The sequence below is a fragment of the Macaca nemestrina genome, chromosome 4 (assembly GCF_043159975.1).
Source record: "Macaca nemestrina isolate mMacNem1 chromosome 4, mMacNem.hap1, whole genome shotgun sequence".
Lineage (NCBI taxonomy): Eukaryota > Metazoa > Chordata > Mammalia > Primates > Cercopithecidae > Macaca > Macaca nemestrina.
The window spans coordinates 78,085,135-78,098,490 of record NC_092128.1 but is presented as its reverse complement, the minus strand read 5'-3'; the positions used below and the strand labels follow the sequence as shown (position 1 = coordinate 78,098,490).

Sequence of the window (13,356 nt, the reverse complement as noted above, 5' to 3'; positions counted from 1 at the left end):
CCTTTTCTTCAGTGTGAACAATGACAGTGAAGAATAAAAATGTGTTGTAACTCCTCTGTAAATGGGTATGATCACCTAATGTGTCATTCACTTCAGTCAGAAAACATCTTAATTTCAAGCAGTTTTTTTTTAATGCTATACATGTGAAAACCATAGTTTTTTTTCCTAAAGAAGGATGCTAACTAGCATCCTTAGAAGCTAAGGTTTAGAATATAAGGTTACTGCTTTTTTGAGAGCTTAGAAACAAACTGCACTAAGAATTTATCATTTGGGTCTCAATCACTGACAAAGAAGGCAATGTACAGCCTTTAGTGTTATCCTGAGTCATCTAAATTAATGACACAATGACACATTTATATGTTTTAGGAAAGTTACAAACACAACTACATAACTGCCACAAACAAACTATTTTGATTTGGGTGTAAATAACACTACCGTACAAGAAGAATTTCTGAAGCAACTTCATTTGGTGTTGCATTTTGAATATGAAAATACACCTTGCAAAAGACTTCAGACAACTCTAACAAAAAGCATCTCCCTACATAAAACAAATATCTTAGGTGAGACAAACACATCTAAATAATGTCCTAAGGGAGAATTAAGTCATGGGATGTGAGGTCACACCTTTTCAACTGTCTAGAGCACTGGGGACCAAGAATAAATTTAAAAATAAATAAAACATTATTCAGTGTGGGTCTTTAAAAGTACTCTATTTGCTCGCTCATTTTAATGTTTACACAAAATAGGAACCATCACATTCAACATCCAAAAAGAATCACTCCCTAAACTGCCAACTAAAAATTATTTGACTTTCAATGTGGCCTAACCGCATCATCAGAAGGCTTATTACTTCCTCCCCATTTAAGAACAAACTTCTTCTAACACTCAGTCATTTGTTTGTTCACTATTTAATTCATTCGACCAACATCTTTTGAGGGCCCAAAATTGGACAGGCACTGTGGTAGGCCCTAGACAAACAAAATTAGATGAGGCACTTTCTCCAAATTCAAGGAATTAACCAATCTACTTCCTGCCTCTTTATCCTATTTCTCTACCACCTCTCACAATGTCAGTGGGCACAAAGCAAAGTGCTAAGTCCTGTATAAAACCAGCATCAACCATGCCTCAACATGCAAAATGTTACTCACATTCTAGTCTAGTCAAAAAGTACTGCTAGCTGTCTAATGACTTGCTTCAGATTGCTGAGTAAACAAGAGAGCCAGCTGTTTTACAACCAAATGTACGTAAAGAAACACACTAAAAAAAATTGGCAATAGCTCTATCAACTAAAAATGAGAGACCATATCCCAAAGTCTGAGTCAAACTTCCATGAACTGCATCACCAATGGGTATTGACCAAGAAGTACAATCGACCAAGAGTGTATTTCTGTACTCGGAAATCCTATCAAAGGAATGAATAAATGGCTAAGTGAGCAAACGAGCAATAACAGGAGCATGAACCACAAAGAAGATGTGGAAAATACTTTGTCCATCCCCACTGCCTGAGCTTAATTCTAAAATACAAGAGCTATATCTACCAGAAAAAAAGACTGCCAGACATCCCACTTAATGGAGACCCCAAAGTATTACAGGACTAGATTTCCTCCCTTCCTTCTGACAAGATCGTCTTCCACTTCCATTCGGAGATCACAGCTCTTGATAGGGAAAAGGGGAGGGAGGGAGGAGTCAGGAGGGCAATGGTTTGAATGGTGTGTAACTGCCCAAGGAGGACTCTGTAAAACAGGGTACCAGACAGGAAAAACTCTAAGCAGAGCAAAGAAAGAAGGTTGAATTTCAAGTTCAAAGAACTGTAAACTGCTCCTAATTCTTCAACTCACTCACAGACCTTAATTTTTAAAGTCTGAGTCTCGGAAGATCCAATTTCCACCCAGCAGACTCACATATGATGAGTGCCTGTTAGCCACTGGGAATTGAGTGAACCAGGAATGTGTACATCCATCTGACTTTCAGGACTAGACTCAGAAACAAGAAGCTGCCAGCAATAAAAAGTTAAGTGAGACAGACTAAAGTAATCTGACAGTCTCTCCTTCAGTGAGAGATCACCAGAATGAGATCAACATGAGGACGGGAAAATACGTACCCAAAGCAATGGCCATAGGGAAAATAATATGGACAGGAGGCAGGAAAATACTAGATAGAAGAGGGCAGTTCCCTGACAAAGGCCCCACCCTCAAGCCTGAAAACCCACAGCCCTAAATGGGAACAGGTATTCCTGTTTCCATACCCAAATGCTGCCTTTTGGCCTGCCACACCCTCCATCCTGTACCCTTATAAACCCCAAACCCCAGCCAAAGAGACAAGCCACACCTGCCCTTGTCCCACGTCCTGCAAGGAGGTTCAGGGAACTCTCCCGTTTCAACAACATTAGCTCCAGTACTAACATATACTCTTGTGGATTTGAAGATCCTTGTCCTTTCTGGTTTCTAGGTAATTTTTAAAATCTTGTATTGATTTAGCCGTATATTTTTAAAAACACTTAATCCAACATTTTTAGATGGACTGCACAGGGAGTGATTTCTCTGAATGTCTGATTTGCTATATTACCAGAAAAAACGTGCTCTGGTATTGCTTTCGGCTTTCTATTTGGTTACAGAGGGATTGCTCAAAAGTCATGCACCTGGCTTTTTGTACCACAAATGCTCTTTTAAGAAAGCCAATATGGGGATTCTGCTAGTTGCTGAGTATAACAAATCTGACTATACATTAACCAAGATCTCAGTGAGGTTATAATAAAGTATTGGGGAGGGACAGCATTAAAGGTAAAGGTAAGTCAAGGCCAGAACCTGGAATGTCTTTCTTATATGCCATGCCACGGAGTTTGGACTTAATAGTGATGCTGGAGGAAATCACTGGATGGAGAGTTATCAGTTTGATATTTCAGGCGGACCATTCTGGGTTCAGGATGCAGAATGGCTGGATTAATAAATCAAGGTGCTTTTCATACAAGTAACGCTGCCACTTTAACCAGCTTAAACTTTGTTTGACTTATTAATTGTGGTAACAAACATATTACATAAAATTTATCATTTAAACAATTTTTAAGTGTACAGTTTAGTGGCATTAGGTACATTCACATTGTTGTGCAGCCATCACTACCATCCTCTTACAACTGAGGATCAAGCAAATAACGAGACATGAAAAGCCTACAGCAAAATCATAATGTAAAACAAAGCAGACATTACAAGAGTAAAATATTATCATTTCAGTAGTTTTGGGAGAAATTAACTCTCCTTTTAGAATTCTATACCACAAAAAGATAATAAAACTATGCTTTGAGAACTCAAATGAAATAAACACTCAGAAAAACACAAACATGAACTGATGAAGCTGTAAAAATAAATATTAAGTAAAGAAAATGATAAATATATGGGTAATTTCAAGCATATTAACTGCATAAAGCAATAATAATGTCTAGGCAGAGTTACAAGAATGTAAATTATGGGATTACAAGAAATCAAAACAGAACTAAATCTCTAGACAACAGCATAAAAATTGAGAAAAGGTAAATGGAGTTACAGGTTCTGTCTTGACCCAAAGTAACTTTCGACTTTAAGAGTAATATGCGTGCTTCTTAGTCTGTCCATGCTGCTATAACAAAATACCATAAATTAGGTAACTTATAAACAGAAATTTACTTCCCACAGTCCTGGAGGCTGGAAAGTGTAAGATCAAAGCTCCAGTATATTCGGTGTCTGATGAATGCCCACTTTCTGGTTCACAGACAACCATCTTTTCACCATAAGGGCATGAACCCAATTCATGTGCCCTCTCAAAGGTCCTACCTCCTAATACTATATGCCATCACCTTGGGGTTAGGATTTCAGCATATGAATTGGGTGGGGGGAGAGACAAACTTTCGGACCATGGCAGCAGGTTAAAATTTGTATGGTGGCCCCCCTCCCAAAAATATATGATGTATAACATTCAAATTAACACAGACCGATAAAGAAGAAAAAAGTAACCAAAAAAATCAATGCAAAAAAAGGCAAGAAAGGAAAAAATAACAACAAAACAGAACACATAGGAAGCAAAAAATTACATGGAAATTAATCCTGCTATGGTTTGAAAATGTTCCCCAAAGTTCATGTGTTGAAAACTTAATTGCCAATGCAACAGTGTTGAGAGCTGGGACCTATAAAAGGTAACCAGGTTATGAGAGCTCTGCCCTCATAAATGGATTAATGCCATTATTGCTAGAGTGGTTTAGTTACTGGGGAAGTGGGTTCCTGAAAAAAAGAATTAATTTAGTCCCCTTCCCTTACATTTCTCTCATGGTCTCTTGCCTTTCTGTCTACCTCATAACAAGCCCTTGCCAGATGTGGACCCCTGGACCTTGGACATCCAAGCCTCCAGAACTATAAGACATCCTTTTCTTTTCTTTTTCTTTCCTCTTTTTTTTTTAGATAGAGTCTTGCTCTTGTTACCCGGGCTAGAGTGCAGTGGCGCAATCTCAGCTCACCACAACCCCCACTTCCTGGGTTCAAGTGATTCTCCTGCCTCAGCCTCCTGAGTAGCTGGGATTACAGGCACCTGCCACCAAGCCTGGCTAATTTTTGTACTTTTAGAAGAGACGGGGTTTCACCATGTTGGCCAGGCTGGTCTCGAACTCCTGACCTCAGGTGATCCACCCACCTCGGCCTCCCAAAGTGCTGGGATTACACATGTGAGCCACGGCGCCCAGCCTTTTTTTTCCGTTGTTTTTGGAGACAGGGTCTCACTCTGTCACCCAGGCTAAAGCACAGTGACACGATCTTAGCTCACTGCAACCTCCACCTCCTGAACTCAAGCCATCCTCCCACCTCAGCCTCCCAAGTAGCTAGGACCACAGGCACACACGCCACCGTGCCCAGCTAATTTTTGTATTTTTTGGAGAGATGGGGTTTCACCATGTTGCCCAGGCTGGTCTCTAACTCCTGAATTCAAAGGATCTACCCGCCTCGGCCTCGCAAATTCCTGGGATTACAGGAGTGAGCCAGTTCCCCTGCCAATTTTATTTTCTTTATAAATTACCCAGTCTGGGGTATTCTGTAATAGCAACACTACATAGACTAAGACAAATCATAATACATAAGTAGCCACAATAAATATAAATGGACAAAAGACAGAAAAAACAAATCTCCAGCTATATGCACTATTTACAAGACAGATAAACCTAAAACATAAGAATACAAAAAAAGTTAAAGCTGTCAGGCCAACACAAACACAAATAACAGAAGGGCCACATAAGTATAAAGTCTAAGGTTTACTGGAGAAAACTTAAGCAGAGAAATAGCAAATCACTCATGATCTGTCAAACACTACTGCTCTCTTAGAAAGGAATCCATTCCCCATACATCTAGGCAATTATGTCCTAATGGAAATCTCCTGATTTAGAAGGAAGTGACTTCTTTAAGAAGAAAGGGGTCACTGGAGCCCACTGGCTGGTATCAGCCTGTTTTTACTTTCAGCTGAGACCTGCCAGGCCAGCTGTCAGCTAAGCCACAAAAGAAATGAGAAAATGAACATACAAGCCCATGGGTCTTGTCTCCCCTAGGTGAGATATAGGATGGAAAAAGATAAAACAAATAAATTCTAACCAAAAGACAGCTGGCACGTCTATAATAGTAGCAAACAACAACAACAAAAACTTTAAAGCCAGGCCAGGCACAGTGACTCATACCTGTAGTCCTAGCACTCTGGGAGGCCGGAGAGGGAGGCCTGCTTGAGCCTAGCAGTTAAGGACCAACCTGGGCAACCAAGCAAGAACCCGTCTCTACAAAAGAAAGATTTTTTTTTTTTTTAATTAGCTGGGTGTGATGGCACGTGCCTGTAGTCCTAGTTACTTGGGAGGCTGAGGAGAGATCACTTGAGCTCAGGAGTTCAAGGCTGCAGTGCACCACAATCACGCCACTGCACCCCAGCCTCAGCAACAGACTAAGACCCTGTCTCTTAAAGAAATGTATCTATATAGCAAAAGTTATCAGGGCTTCAAGGAGACATTTGACAATGCTACCATCTATAGGCTATGTCATATATTTATCAATGATTGAGACAAGCAGACAAAAAGATAACAGAATTATGTGAACACTGCAATTTACACACTGGATCCAACACCTGGAAAATACAATTTTTGCCAAGCACACATGAAAAATTGTCCATGTTCCTAATAAGCCTTAAAGCAAGCCTCACATAATTTCAAAGAATTAGTCTCATATAATTTCAAAGAATCAGACCAACGATACCCTCAGATTATAATGCAATTTCATTGGGAATTATCAAAATAACTTTAATAAAACCTATATATTTTGAAACAAAAATAATGCATGGGTCAAAAAAGAAATATGCTGGAAACTAGAAAATACTTAGAACTTAATGTACATCTACTTATAAAAACTTGTGGGAAATGTCTAAAGCTCTAGTCAAAGATAACTATAGCAGATCTACAAGGTTTTATAGCTGAACACTACCAAACACTCGATAGATAATTTCAGTTTTATATACAATGTTGGAGAATAAATAAAAGAAACACTCCACACTAATTTCACAAAACTAGTATAACTGATATGGACAGGCGGCAGAAGGGTGGGGTCCCTGGCGAGGGCTCCACAGCCCTAAATGTGAACAGGCTGTTTTTGCACCCAAATGTTGCCTTTTGGCCCACTATGTTCCCCTCTTCTGTGCCCATATAAACCCCAAACCCCAGGCTCCACGAGCAGAAGGGTGGCAGAGCAGCAGAATGGCGCAGCAGAGGAGAGAAGAGGGGAAGCATCTGAGTGTCGAGGGGAGTTTGGCTGGGGATGGTCAGGAAGGAGATTGGTCATGGGACAGCCGAACTCCAGGGGAAGATCATCTTCCCACTCCTTCCCCTCTCCAGCTCCTCATCTATATTAGTTCATTTTCATACTGCTGGTAAAGACATACCCGAGACAGGGTAATTTACAAGGTAATTTACAAAGAAAAAGGGGTTTAATGGACTCACAGTTCCACGTGGCTGGGGAGGCCTCACAATCATGGCAGAAAGCAAAAGGTACGTCTTACATGGTGTTAGACAAGAGAGAATAAAAAAAAAAAATCAAGTGAAAGGGGTTTCCCCTTATAAAACCATTAGATCTCATGAGACTTACGCACTACCATAAGAACAGTATGGGGGAAACTGTCCCCATGATTCAGTTCTCTCTCATCGAGTCCCTCCCGTAACACTTGAATTATGGGAGCTACAATTCAGGATGAGATTTGAGTGGGGACACAGCCAAACCATATCACCATCCCACTGAAAGCCACCTCCATCACTCAATAAAATGCCCACATTCACCGTCTTTCAAGTCCATGTGACCTGATTTCTCCTGGACGATAAACAAGAATTCAGGATGCACTGGGTGCGGAAACCCAAAAAGGCTGTCACACTGACTCCACTGAGCTATTTAACACTTAAGCCATTCCCAGACGGCAGGGCTAAAAGAGCACTGTAACGTCCCTAGACACTGCTGTGGGGCCGGAGGCCAAAATCACTCACCCCAGCTCCTGCACCTGCTCACCTGCATACTCCCCCTCCCGTAAGGGATTTGAGTTCATGGCAGCAAACAAGTCACACTCTGGTTGCAAGCCCCACAAAGGGGTCCAGGGAATTCTCCTGTCTCATAACCATAATGTCAAATTTTGACAAGGAATATACAAAAAAGGAAAATTACAGACCAATCTCACTCATGAACATGGATTAAAAAAAATCCTAAACAAACACAACAGCAAATCAAATTCAGGAATATATAATAAAAGACAATATATCATAATCAAACTTCCAGGAATATGAGCTTGGTTCAAACACTGAAAAATACATACTCATTTCAATCATCTCAATTAAGGCAAAAAAAATGCATTTGACCAAATTCCATAACCATTCAATTAAAACGCTTATCAAACTAGGAATAGAAGGAAAATTCCTTAACCTAATAAACAGAAATTCAAGTTGGGAAGGACTTCGTGAAATGCTCCTTAAAGGAAGCTGAATCTCATGGAGGTATACTCTTGCCTGTCCACTTCTCTGCCACATGAAATGTGGATTTACTTGATAGCTGAATCTCCATCACTTACCTGGCCTATGAGGTAACCATAAATATGGAACTAGATATTGAACGTAGAAGTACAGAAAGACAGAAAGAACCTGGGGCCCTGAGTCTCAGTGGCAATACCACATAAGTACTAAGTTGCACAGCTGTGGACTTCTTTCACATGTAAGAATAAGCATTTGTGCATTAAAGATACTTTTGTTTATGCAGCCAGACTCCATCTTGACTTAAACACTTTCTATTCAAAATGGTACTGAAGGCTCTATCCTAGGCAAAAGGTAAGAAAAATACATAAAATATGTAAGAATGCTTAAGAAACAAAACTGTAATTATTCAAATATGAATAGAAAATTCCAAAAAAACTGATAGAAAATTCTTAAAATGGCATTTCTATATACTAAAACAATCAGTTAAAATCTTTAATTTAAAAAATGATACCATTCATAATAACAACAAAAAAAGGTATCTAGGAATAAATCTAAGCTAAAAGTCAAAATTTTTATGTAGAAAAGTATGAGACTTTTGGGAAAGATTTTAAGGAACCAAAATGGCTCAAGAATAGTAAGAGTTGACATTCAGCTGTTACTTTTCCTGAAATACATCCAAGGATTCAATGCAATTTTGATCCAAATTCCAACACAGTTTTTCATGGAAATTCGTAAGCTACATTCTATATGGAACAGCAAAGAGATAAAAATAACCAAGACATTCCTGGGAACACAGGCCCAGATATCAAAAGTTATGATAAGGCTACACTATTAAAGAAAATAGGTTGTGGTTCACGGATAGAAAAATAGATCCATAGAACAGAATTGACTCCACACATATCTGTAAACTTAAGGTGACAAGTGAAGGTCAGTGGCAAAAAGGTGATACAGTCAAATCACATTAGGACAATTGAAATTAAAACAAAGAGATTGGAAACCTATCTGACAAAATACATGAAAAGTGAATTCTAGATGACGGACTATTAAATATGAAAGGCAAAACTCTAAAAATTTTAGGAAAAATAGAATACCTTTAAGAGTATGTATGAAAGAATTCGTAAGTGAGATTTTAATGGACTTTTCTCCTACATTAAACTTAAGGGGGAAAAGGTTTAACTATATTAAAAGAGGTCTTTCTACTTAAAAAAAAAAAAAAAAAGGACAGAATGAAGGAAGGAAATGGAAAGACAGGTCAAAAACGGACAACACTTGTACCATTATAATATCCCACTCATACAAAGCTGTTAAAAGTCAGTAAGAAAAAGAAAAATCAAGGAATAAAAGACAAACATAAATAGCCAATAAAAATCTGAAAAGATGTTCAACCTTATCAGTAATCAGGGAATGCAAATTAGGGTCATGACAAAAAAAATTTCATATCCATCAAATTGGGGGAAAAAACTTCAAGGGTTGCCAAGAATATACAATAACTGTAACTCTCTTATACTCCAGGTAAGAGGGTAAACTGGTACCACCATTTGGGGAAATCATTTTTTTAATTCTAGTGGCAGAGATCCAAGTTACCCCAACTTACCAGTAGCCTATCCTTACGGGTCAGTAGCAACTTCAGTCCTTGCCTCCTCAGAAGAAAAATTTGACTGAGGGGCATAAAGCAGAAAAAGAGACTCTGGCAAGTTCCAGAGCAGGAATGGAAGTTTACTTAAAAAGGCATTAAAACAGGAAAGAAAAAAAGGTGTGCTTGTTAGAAACATACGCAGGAATGTGAAGGTTAAAGAGAGAAGGTCAAGTATCCCACTTAACAGTTGATCCTGACTTTTTTTTTTTTTTTTTTTTTTGAGACGGAGTCTCGCTCTGCGGCCCAGGCTAGAGTGCAGTGGCGTGATCTCGGCTCCCTGCAAGTTCCGCCTCCCGGGTTCACGCCATTCTCCTGCCTCGGCCTCCGCAGTAGCTGGGACTACAGGCGCCCACCACCACGTCTGGCTAATTTTTTGTGTATTTAGTAGAGACAGGGTTTCACCATGTTGACCAGGTTGGTCTTGAACTTATGATCTGAGGTGATCCACCCGCCTCGGCCTCCCAAAGTGCTGGGATTACAGCTGTGAGCCACTGCACCGGGCCTGATGCTAGGACTTTTTTTTTTTTTTTTTTTGAGACGGAGTCTCGCTCTGTAGCCCAGGCTGGAGTGCAGTGGCCGAATCTCAGCTCACTGCAAGCTCCGCCTCCCAGGTTCACGCCATTCTCCGGCCTCAGCCTCCCGAGTAGCTGGGACTACAGGCGCCTGCCACCTCGCCCGGCTAGTTTTTTGTATTTCTTAGTAGAGACGGGGTTTCACCGTGTTAGCCAGGATGGTCTCGATCTCCTGACCTCGTGATCCGCCCGTCTCGGTCTCCCAAAGTGCTGGGATTACAGGCTTGAGCCACCGCGCCCGGCCGATGCTAGGACTTTTATAAGCTTGTCTCTTTCCCATGATTCTTCCCTTAGGATAGGCTGCCCGCAGGCTCAGAGCCCTCCTTAGCCTCGGGAAGTGTTTTTAGGAAGTTACACGCATGCCCATCTGAGGCTTTCTTCCTTTTTCCGGTGGAGTGTACCTGGAAGATCATACTTTCATACTTTACCATCTTTGTCTCTTAATATGCATGCCCAGGAAGCTGTTTCTCCCTCGGGTCTACATTAAATTAACATTTTGATAACAGATATGGACCATCAGGAAATGGCCTCTCCCTGGCGCTGCCGAATTGTCATTTTTAGAGAAGCAAATTCGATTATTGCCAAACCATCACCCGACATTTCTAGTGGGTTGGGGGTCAGCCCACTACTGCCCCGTTCATGCCTACCTGTAACAAAATAAAAATATGCTCTATATACATTCGTCAATATAGATGAATCTCAAAAACAAACAAAAGAAACAAGTCAGAAGATATATACGTTTCTATTTATATAAAGTCAAAGATTGGCAATAGTAAAACAACATGCCATTTAGAAATGCCTGCATGTGTAATAAAACTATGTAGAAAGGCTTAGGAAGCTTAACACAAATTTCAAGATAGTGTTTACTTAAGGCTGTAGCAAGGAGGGCTTAACTGGGGAAGTGCAAACTGGTAAAATTTACTGGTAAGTGGTAAAGTTCCATTTCTTCAGCTGAATGACAGGCCCCATGGATTCATTTCATTTCTCTCAAAACTATGCAAATCGGCTAGCTATACTTTTCTCTGTACATCATATATTTCATAATATTTTAAGTGACTCAAAAATATGCAAAAAAGCTTTTTTAAATTATCTTCTTGCTCATCTCCTTGTTTTAAAAGAAAGCCTTTGCTTAAAAGTGGTCGTTTTCACTGCAAGTAAACAATGACATTAACATCTGGTACTCTCAGGACTGCTCTTTAAAAAAAAAAAAAATCGCTATTACAGGGTGCGTACCAAGGCTCACACCTGTAATTCCAGTACTTTGGGAGAGAGAGAGGGGAGGGAGGGATCGCTTGAGCCCAGGAGTTTGAGATAAGCCTGGTCAACATGGCGAGGCCTCATCTGTACAAAAATAAATATATATTTATTTATTTATTTATTAGCTGGGTGTGGTGGTATGTGCTTATAGTCCCAGCTACTTGCAGGCTGAGGTGAGAGGATCGCTTAAGCCTAGGAGTTAAAGGCTACAGTGAGCTATGAGCATGCCACTGCACTCCAGTCTGGGTGACAGAGCAAGATCTTGCCTCAAAAAAAAAATGCTATGAAAGACATTCATGGGTGTACTCTCCCCTATATAATGCACATCAACTTGCTTTGCAAAACAATGCTAAAGTACAAAAGACTTAAAGCTTTAATACAAAATGGACTTTATTGACTTGTACCAATACAACCACAACTTTTTTATACACCACTGACACACATTCTACATCTGTTTAATGAAATCCTTTAAACTCCTGTTAGTAAAACTAAGGCAAACCTATTAAGTGCTAAGTAAACACTAAGGGAGACTATCACTTAATTATCGAACATGAGATTCCAATCTTAAATTGCCACGTCAAGTCTCAAATCGGATCTTTTTTGCTTAAGGGAATTTGAACGATGACAATTCTGTAGCTTTGGGCAAATTCACACTCAGTTTCCACAAAGTTATAATACCCAATTAAAACTTCTGTCCCATTTCCACAGTACCGTTTGAAGGTATTTTTATGCGTATTCACTCTAGAATATTCCTGGCAAGGCCGCCGGCTTCGGGTCTCAAGATGAGCCAGGGACAGATTGGAGACTACCCCCAATCTCCCAGGAATCGGTTATATTCCAGACCTCCAGATCGCCCTCCAGAGTAGAGAGACTGCTGAGGGGGTTTAAACTGTTGAGTCCAACATACCGCCAAAAGTTAGGGTCAACTGGTACCTTGCAAATCATTCCGCCTAACCCTTCGTTTTGCGGATGGGGAAAATACGCCTCAGAAGGGGGAACCCTAGCTCGGGGAACACTAACTCGGGGTCTAACAACGATTTAAGCTTGTCTCCTCTGGTAGTGGCCAGTAGTCCTTCTCCGTTACCCATCCTTAATTGCTTCTATTGGCTGCCAACGCGGAGGAGGTAGCGGGGTGAGAGAACCGGCACCTCCGCAGTGTGGCCAGGTTGGGCTAAAAAACGTCTAGAAGTAATCGAGTCACTCTCTCTTCTTACAGGTGGAGAAACTGGAGAAAGTAGAGTGACGCAGCGAAGGGAGTAAATCGACCCTCAGCCAACAAGTGGCAAAAGCCTGAAGAAAGTGATCAAGATCACTGATGACCCCTCTCCCCATCTCCAAGGGGGCTGGTATCAAAACCCCGACGCCACACCACATATTATTCAGCAAAACTCCCGCGCCTCCCACGCAGAACCGGCAAGAGGGAAGGCGAGGCAACAGTAACAGCTGGTACGCAGCACCCACAGCACCGCGGCAGCAGCTGGTACCGAAATCCCGCCTAGCTCTTTTGACTCTGTCCGCGGGAAGAATGGGGAAATAGTAAGGCTGCGGCGCCTCCCGCGAGAAGAGGTACCTGAGGCTCGCGCCGCAGTCCGCCGCCGCACCGGCACCGGAGCTCCACACCCCACTTCCGGGGTCAAGTCACCGCCGAGAATCCAGTGATCGCAGAAGGGTAGCCTCAAGTTCCGCCCCTATCCAAGCCCCGCCTCCACTGCCTCTCGCCCAGTGTCAGGCAACTTCCAGGACGCCGTGCGTCACTAAGCAGCCAATCTCCACTTCCGGACGCATCCCGCCCCTTCTCCACCCCTTTCAGTGACAGCGCGATTGCGATTTAGTTTTCCGCGCATTTAATTGGCGAAGCTGGAGCGCTAGTCTTCGCTGATTGGTGCCGGGAAATCTGCCCC

At 41.3% G+C, this 13,356-nt stretch overlaps 1 protein-coding gene across 9 annotated transcripts in view; it reads right to left on the bottom strand.

The window, feature by feature from the left end:
• LOC105475570 (UBAP1-MVB12-associated (UMA) domain containing 1) overlaps positions 1-13,176 on the bottom strand; it is a 308,802-nt gene extending 295,626 nt beyond the window's left edge. For 3 of the 9 annotated variants that reach the window (XM_071094876.1, XM_071094875.1, XM_071094874.1), the window contains exon 1: positions 13,026-13,159. The gene's annotated coding sequence lies outside the window, so the exon portion shown is untranslated. Of the gene's footprint in view, positions 1-12,166; positions 12,345-13,025 lie in introns of all 9 variants that reach the window. The other 6 variants (XM_071094871.1, XM_011730940.2, XM_071094872.1 and 3 more) reach the window with 5 other exon arrangements.
• Between the last annotated feature and the right edge of the window lie 180 nt (positions 13,177-13,356).